Here is a 9,235-nt window from a genome sequence, read left to right as displayed (position 1 = left end):
GATCCGTGCTGCAGACTGTCCTCTCTGAAGTGGAAGGTAACAATCCTGTGACGTAGTCTGTTAGTGAAGTGGCCATTATTTCAGCAGCTGGAGGACAAACTAATGTTACAGTGTTGAGCCATCAAAGGATAAGGCTAAGCCAATGAAAACACAAACACCAACATTGTGTTAGTCTGCCTTTAAATACTTTCTGAATTCCGTCTGTGGCACTCAGCCCTGTGCTCATCGGTTCCTACTGAAGACATACAGGAATAATAATTACCCACAACAGCAAGGCACTGTGGTTTGTAGTGTTTGTTAAGTTAGGGATTAATACATATTTGGTGCATTAATGAGCAGGACAGAGTATGTGGGACTGACTCAAAGAAAACCTATATAATAGGTATATGTTCAAGGTAATAAAGGAACATGTTGCCTAGTGTGGCTCATTGTGTTTGTAATACTTACAATAGTTATAATAGTAACAATTGAACATGAAATTGGTTGAAAAATATAGAATATCAACAGCTGTGTCCTTAAAAAGAGGAATAGCTGATAAGTATGTGTCAAACACCATCCATATAGAGCAACTTGCAGTTTATTTCAAGGACAACAGTGTTTAGTCCAACTGCTTTGCTGAAACTGCGCATCCTGCTCTTCAACAAAAAGTATGTCATTGCCATGGTGACAAGCAAACCTTGCAGGTGGATTTTGAACAGTAGACATAATGACAGATCGACCGTTTTGATATTTTACATATTTATATTATTTAAGAGTATGTTTAAGTCCATCTCAATTCAATACTCATAAGCCACATGTATGTTGAGAGAGATATTGCTGCAACCATTCCCTCTGTCCATGCTGGCCATTAAGTGATCCCTTCCTAACTTGACTACAAAGAAAAGTAAAAAAAAGAAATAAATAATAATCCACAGTCGTCGCCACAGCAGACGGACACATTCTGTCCTCACACTGGCAATAAACCTGAACACGACTGCAGGACTGCTTAGGGAGAGATAAACATTGTGCCCTCACTGATCTTTACTGATGAAAATACAGTGTCCCTGGTGCGTTTTCATCCAAGAGTTCCTTAGTTATTCAGTTAACTGTTGTTCTCCTCAGCCCCATTCCTCCATGTGTAAACATGGCGGTGCTGTGCCTGCCCACAGACTGACTGTCATCTCCTCTTGTTTCTCTGCTCAGGCCACAGAAGCCGCTGTTCCCCTCATTATTCCACTCTGCATGAGTTTGATCCCACGGCGCTGCCAGGCTGTTCCTTACACTTTATTCACATTCACATACCTACAGAACGCAGCAACGAAAAAGCCTGTATCCTTGTATTTCCTGGTCAGCTGACTGCCAGTGGACCTATGAGCTACCAGCTCTGTGGGCATGAGCGCTGCCTGCATGAGGAAAGACGCTGGTCTAACTTTTTCATAGTTATCCAAACAAACAAGTGTGTTCTGACTTAATCATATCTAGACTCCAATATCAAGCCAGCTGGATGCAGACGGTGCATTCTTGGCTCCAGCACTTTAGTCTTTGTGTGAGAGGGAGTTCCTGCTTGTGGACGTGACTTTTTCTTCCTACTGTATAAAGAATCTATTACGGATGTACAAATGAATATTTTTATCATTTTATCCTCATTGCAAACATTCTGTATTTGTATCCAAGAGAAAACTTTGGCAAAAAAAAGTCGCTGTAAAACAAACATCTTGGGGGACAATGTAGCATACTGTATATTACAACTTATGTGAATTTATTTAGTCTGTGTAAGGGTGCAGAAAACTTGAGGGCTCCTCATATACTTCATGCATTTCAAATCATGATAAATGTGTTGAGATAGATCAGAGGTGAGTTAGCCTTCCTTGAGATGAGGCTCTTCCAGCAAAATACATGGATTCAAGCCACTCTAAAATCCATTAAGAAGCCTTTAGTTTTTCAAGCATATGACGACAGGAGGTTTTACACACTTAAGCACCAATCTAATGTGTCTTTGCACAGGCCTGACATGTAGCCAGAGACTTAGAGTTACTTCTCTTCTGTCCATTTAAATGTGAAGTTTAAAGGAATTATTAAAAGATAGACTTCTCATTTGACAAAACCATGAACACCACTGCATTTTTGCACAATCTGTATAACTAGTTATATAGAGTTATGACAGCAGGTCATTTATTTTCTGTTTGTAGATGACCGACACTTTGTTGCTCCACACATGCATGTCTAAAAGAGATACTGGCCTGAGTGACAGGGCCACACGTTGACTTTAGACTTGAGTGTGCATAGAACGTAGAAACCCTGATAGACAGTCAAGACAGTGGGATGCTGCTTTTCATACTTTGTAAAAAAAAGAAAAAAGAAAAAAAAGAAAACACAACTGTCTAGGAGCCAGTCTTTAAAAAGATTTCATTATGGTTGACTGCGTTTCATTAAATGTATGGTGGGGTGGTTACTTGAGAATTTAATCTGTTATAGAACCATAAATACCTGCTTGAAAAAATGCATATTAATTCTCTGGATTACTAAAAATCATGGATAATTCTGACTGATTATGCCATTTGATGTAAGATAGTAGTTCCCGGCACTGGTTGCAGGCAACAGTTTAAAGGTTAACTTAGTGATAAATATTCTTCTGCGAAACCTCCAGGAGATGAGTTGAATCGTGCAATACTGTACAGAACTGTGAGAACTCACACAATTGCAATACATGGATGACCATAGGAATGTAGGAAACAGCAACTGTGAGTGGTGGACTGGGACGCACCACAGTAAGATGCACTGCAGAAGGACGATGTTAGCCTGTGAGTCTAAAAGCCCTGCTATCTCTTTACAGTGAGTCGGACGAAAGCCTCAACTTGCAGTTACAGTTTTGGGGAGGCCAGCTACAAACGTAGCCTCGGGCCAGGGTACGACGGCTCTGTGCACTGTAACCCTTTAACACATAAACAAATCCAGCTGAAGGAATGCGTGTTTGCACCGAATAGCTGTACATTTGGTCCCCTGTGTGAATCTAAAAGCCCTGCTAGCTTTCTACGCCGAGTTGGACAAAAAGCCCTGATTTGTAGTTAAACGTTTCGGGAGTTGCACATCAGCTACAACATAGCCTAAAGTGAGGCTACGGCAGCTATGTGAGTAACGCCGTGGCTACACCACAACCCCTTAAACGCAGAACTATAAATCCAGCTTTAGGAATGCTTTTTTTGCACAGAATTGCTGTACAAGGGCTAAGCATTGCATTTTCGATGATGTACTTTTGAATCTTTTGTGTACTGCCACGACTACTTATTATGACTCCAACTACTTTAACTTTCTCATTATCAATATTATAGCTACTGAATTTATAATGCTGTAACTTTGCATCTAGATTTGGTACAGTGTGACTCTGCAAAAGCTGGAAAACAGAGTCCTCTGACGTAGACGTCAGGGAAAAAAAACGAGGAAAAAAGTGAAACATGCTAAGAAAGACTAGCTCAAAGAACTGGTAAGAATGTGTTAATATCGTGTGGACTTACCTAAATATCAAATCAAATTTGCCAAATTAAAAAGCTGACGCAAACTGCCCCCTGCAGGTTAACATTTTTGGGTCAGACCTTCCTTCTCAGTGCATGCTTCGGGAGAAGGGAGAAAGAGCAAGCTGTGGTGTATAACAAGTGAAATTGCACTAAAAAAATCACAGTTGTATGATATTTGAGAGTATACGGTACATTTTAGACATAGCATTTATTCTTGTTCCTCATGATAATATGAGTGTTAACGCTTTTTTTTTTTTTTCAAGGAGTGATGAATACATACATTCAGTTGCTGTTGTGTTCTTAATTTATTCTGTTTTCCATTTTAATCACTTGCACTGGAAATGAACGGATGTGTGTTCAGATGACATTTATGCTTGTCAGGATTGAGAAATAGATAAGGAAGTATTTTTGTTAACTGAGTGAAAAGATCTCTGCTGTAACAAAGCCTGGCATCCCAAAAGCACTTCTGCACTATGAACGGACAACAATACATCAGCACATGAATACATAACATATATTAACAAAACGATCTGCAAAACCCTTTCTTGTTACAACAAAGCACACCTGCTGTCAACAAAGACACATAGGCGATCTTAGTGCTTAGATGCTTTTGAAAGTGGGCCACAACCTTATGAAAATGTGAATTGTTTTAAATGGTTTTTTGCAAAGACTAAAGTGTATTGTTACAGAGAGTCAAAGAAACTGAACATGTACTCCACCTGTGTATGAAATATTTAAGCCGTTAAAACAAATAAAAGTGAGAGAAAGCAGACTCAGAGACACTGTGATTACTTTCTTTCAATTACTGCTTGAATTGTTGTGCATTTACTACGTGCAAATGCATGGCCTTGCGCATGCAATTGACTGTTGATCCAGCTTAGCAACTGTAACTGGGCACAGCAAGTGTGCCAAGCTTTGGGTTTCTCCGCTTGCTGAAGCGGTGCGCATGGGGCTGTAGTAAGAGCAATACTCAATACACCAAGAGTTTGGAGAGTGGTCCCAAAATCAAAAATCCAAGAATAGAAGCGTAAGAAATGGATTAAACCATGTATTCATCTGCTCTAATGTAAGCCACTAACATTAGCCTGCCCGGCAGTAGATACCTAGAGCAGTAGCCTGTTAATCATTAGTTAACTATGTTATTATGTGGGGTTACAGGTTATGCTAGAAAAAGCCCCATATAGGACCAACACATTCACTCTGTGGGAAGAGGTGTAACAGCGGTCCAGGATGCTACTCACCACTATATCAGAGTTTCGGATAATGTTATGTTCTGTCCGGCTGTAGTCGAGTTTCCAACTCACTGAGTTAGTTAGCTAGCTATCTTGAGCTAATAAACTATAACAGCGACAGTTGTTGGTCATCATGACTACATTGGAAAGCTTGACATGGGTAGCAACAAGTAACACTTGTCAACATTTCATCTTCTGGCCTTTATCAGATGACCCTGACTAATGGATAAATGTTTCCTTATAATTCCTTATAATGTTGCCAAGTGGGAGCATGTGTAAATTAAAACTTAGTAGTCCAAAAAGTGACCCCTGTGGGACCCCTGATAAAAACGTTTGTTCGTGAATCAACAGCTTGAAACTGACCGATGGGAACAGAGAAGCTCCTGTCCTTTAACACCAGTGACAAGTTCTTCAAGAAAGAGGAGATGGATGTTAAAATGTTATTTAGCAACATCATTTTTTAAAGATATCAACAGATTTCTATGATTGCATCTAGCTCAGTTTTCTAGATCTATGTATTTTAGATGGATAGAATAGATAACTGCAGATGGTAGCTTTTGTTGTGGTTCTAAATTATTACTCAAAATAGCATTCCTGACAGTAAATATCCAAACCTTAAGTACCATAAATAATACCCAGGATCAGGATGCAGTAATTCAATTCAATTTATATTGCAGACAATAGAGAATTGTCACATATATTCCAAAAATATTGATTGCCATACTAAATGTTTGAATGATGTATTGATTTTCACACTCGCACTGATAAATAAGCCTGAACTGCAACAGAAATGGGACAGATTTGACATTTAACAAGGATTCTCAGGCTCAGCGGATTGTCCCCAACATGTCCAGAGCATCCACATGTAATAAACACATTAGTGCTGCACAGATGAGAGCTACTTCAGAAAACAGTTTTCTTCTTGCCTCCAACGCCTAGAAGAGATCTCCAGCAGCCTTTCATCAGCTCAGTCACAGACTGTCTCATTCTGAATGGTACATTATATGTCTATGTCTGTCTGTCTGTCTGTCCTCTGGTTAGCTTTGTCCACTGCTGCCCATTTTATTTTCCGTTTCTGTCATTCTTTTATTCCTTCAATTGCGTTTTCATTTTATTTACATTGCTGTCGCTTTAAAGTAGTAGCACTACACAAATCAAGTTATTATCTTCACATGATGTCTGAGGAAGTACAACAGAGGCTGAGGCGGGGTCACCTGTAATAGCCAGCACACAATGTCTGACATGTTCACATAATGTTCATTTAGGAATGCCAATTATCTTTTGTCCTCCACATGGCACAGACAAGCAGCACTTTAGAAGCTGCCAACCTGGACCGTAGCGTGTCCTGGATTAGGTAGACCTGCAATTGTGGTCCTTTAACAATGCTCATTTACAAGGCTGCCAGATATCAGTGCACTGCAAAGATATATTTAGCAAAGGGTTGGCACAGTGTCATTTAGTGTGAAAAGACTATTTTGTCAAGCATGCAGTCTCAACGATAAGAACCACAGTCTTTTTTTAAAATCCCTTTGGCTCTGTTGGCAACACAAATCTCTTGAGAGAGTCGTGCTAACATGCTACATTTTCAGGTTAGCACCTGTCTGTTAGCGGCAGCAACCAGATCAACATGATCATCTCGGGTCTGACCGAACAGTACCTTCATACCACGAGGTTTCCAGTCTGTTGCATCTTCATCATCTAGGTGTGGTCAGAAGTGTGCTCTGTTGCACCTGTAAACACACCCAACAGTGATGTCACAGTGTACTGACACAGCCTGGCGTACACCTCTACATCACTTCAGAAAGGTGAGAACTTCAACCAACTGGAGGTCGGCAAAAACAAGACTTTCAGCTGGTGTTAAGTTACTCTCTTTTTTTTGGTTTTACTTGTAAGCACAAATATGTCACTTTGAATTTTACCTGTTGATGATGGTGCTTGTGAAATTTGAACATGTAAATATTTCAAATTCTTTATGAAGTGTAGAATACGTTTCCTTTATCTGTAGCATATTGTGTAATACAGAGCATAAACACAGGACTAAAGTAGCTGTGTTATTAGAAATACTGTAGTTAGAAAGCAAGGTGTGTGAGCCATGGCAGTGCAGTTCTGCAATGGAAATCCAAAGCTCTTTTGCGAATTCCTCGTGTGAAGTTCCACAACATTTCACCCTGCTTCCCTTTCATATCCACAGCGTGCTGCAGTGTGTGAGAGGTTCGAGTTCCATGTGTGTGTGCGCACAAGGCGATGTGCGATTTCCAAGTATGTATGCATTATGTTTAAATATAAATAAAAGTATCAAATGTGTGAGGGCGAGAAAGAGTGAGAAATTCATATAGGTGTGGGCATACTTTGAGGTATCCTCATTGATCCTCTGCAGTGGCCATGTCATTGACTGCAGAAGTCTGGATTCCAGTTACATGACTTGGACTCAAGTCAGACAAGACATGAAACTGACAATGAATCGGTGAACTTCAGACTTGATTTGAAAAACAAACAAAAAAGACAACTCGACTTTGACTTTAACACCATGACTTGTGTCTTCAATTGGACTTCTGCCTCTTGATATGGAATGACTGGATATCCTGCCCAAGCCCAAAGATTATAAAAGAGCATGCAACGAATCAACTCTTCACTTTCCTGATAACAGATGTGCTTTGAACCAATCAGACCAATTATGTGGGACAAGCTGGAAGAAAAGCACAGGCAGCAATGGCCAGCAGTAAGGAGGATACTTTCACATTTCAAGTCTCATAATGTCTACATGCCCGTACAGTATGTACATCGAAAGTGTTACAGGTCGTTGTAATTGTTCCTCCTTCATATGAATGTGATAAATGTCCCCTTTTTGTCAAAATAAATCAATTCTACAGTTCAGCTGAAGTTAAAATGATCAAATCAAGTGGGAATCACAAAAGTCACAATGTTTTTAGTACCAAGTTTTCTCTTTGTGTTTCCACAGATAGTGTTTGCTTGAATACAAAGAAAAAGAGGGAATTCCATCCTAAAAAGACTAACATTGGAAGATACTCACTTGATTAGTCTAACACAGACTGCTGAAGCCTCATTAGCTTCAGCTAAACTGTGAAAGTAATTTTTGCACAGAAAAAGAGAAGGGATCTCACACAAGGAACAAATGAAGCGGCCAAACGGCGTGTTTATTTGAGCATTTGAGTATTGACAAAAAACCCTATCCTTTAATGTGTATTTAAAAGTAATAAAATCTAATTTTACTTGCAGCACTATGACAGTGGTCCACCTCTGAGTGACAGTAATGACAGCAAGCTGACAGTGTTGTTGTTGTTGTGAACAGTCCTTTACACATCTGTGCTGTTGCAGTGTTGTCGCTTTGATTTCTCACCAGAAATCTGCCCCTACTGTAATATTCTGTAACCATGTGTTTTCATGACTTCTGGTGTATTTTTAGAACAAACATTCCCTAAGTATGAAATGAAAGCGGCAACATGGTTTGGATACGCAACATTACAACGACAGCGGTTTGAAGATGACATTAATATCAAAATCTTATAAATTTGGCATAACCATCAGTTATACTGTGTGATCCAACACATTTTAAAGGCGTCGTGTGTGTGTGTGTGTGTGTGTGCACAAAAGCACACACACACACACAGACGGGAAGTATAGCTGCTATAAATATCATTACCTCCCCTCTCTCAACTTGTGTATCTCTCAGGTTCTTTTCGTCTCGTCTTCTCCTCGTTTCACGGCGGCTGAGCTGCTCTCCTCTCCAGTTACTCACACTTCCCATTTGTGAATCCTCCAAATTAGATTCCAGCCCTTTTAACCAGCCATCACCCTGAGAGTGTTTGTGGTGAAGTCACTGTCTACATCTTTCTTTCAACAGCGATGTCAGAGAAAGTGTTGCTTTTCTCTGATTACTGGCGTGTCTTTCAGCGACAGTCAGGTATGAAGCAAGATGAGTGCAGTTTCTCACAAGAAGGTCATACTGAATATCACCGTGAAAAGTCACACTTTTCTTTCTTTTGTTCTTTTGAAATGTACAAATGAAGCAGTGAATTTTCTAAATTTGGACTTCAGTCATGGGTCTTGTTTTGAATGTTTCTAATCTTTCTGTTGTAATCGCTGCTGCTGTTTGATGCTTTCAGCCTTTCACGAGGTCAGCCCCATTAGCTGTTATTGTTGCTGCTGTTTATATTCACTACTCTTAGAAGCCTTTTATTAATCCTAAAATTATGCCATTCATGTCCGCCTCACTGGATGATTCACACAACAAAAACATTTGTTTGTTTTTTTCTGGCACTTTCATATAATTGAACTAGTTTGTTGGAGCTAGAGTCTGTTCAGCAGCAGTGTGGCAAATATTTGAGTAGCGTGACCATGAAGGTGGCTTCATCCGCACTGTGTTGTCTAAGGTTTGCTGTTGGAGATTTAGGGACATCGTGCCTGAGCGGTTTAGGCTTCTAAAGGTTGCCATGTCTTCGAATCTCCTTGTCAGAAGAATTTTATGTAGTCGATTTCCAATATTCTTTATGT

This window comes from Enoplosus armatus, chromosome 6, assembly GCF_043641665.1.
Source record: "Enoplosus armatus isolate fEnoArm2 chromosome 6, fEnoArm2.hap1, whole genome shotgun sequence".
NCBI lineage: Eukaryota > Metazoa > Chordata > Actinopteri > Centrarchiformes > Enoplosidae > Enoplosus > Enoplosus armatus.
The sequence above is the reverse complement of the archived record's forward strand: the minus strand, read 5'-3'. Positions refer to the sequence as shown.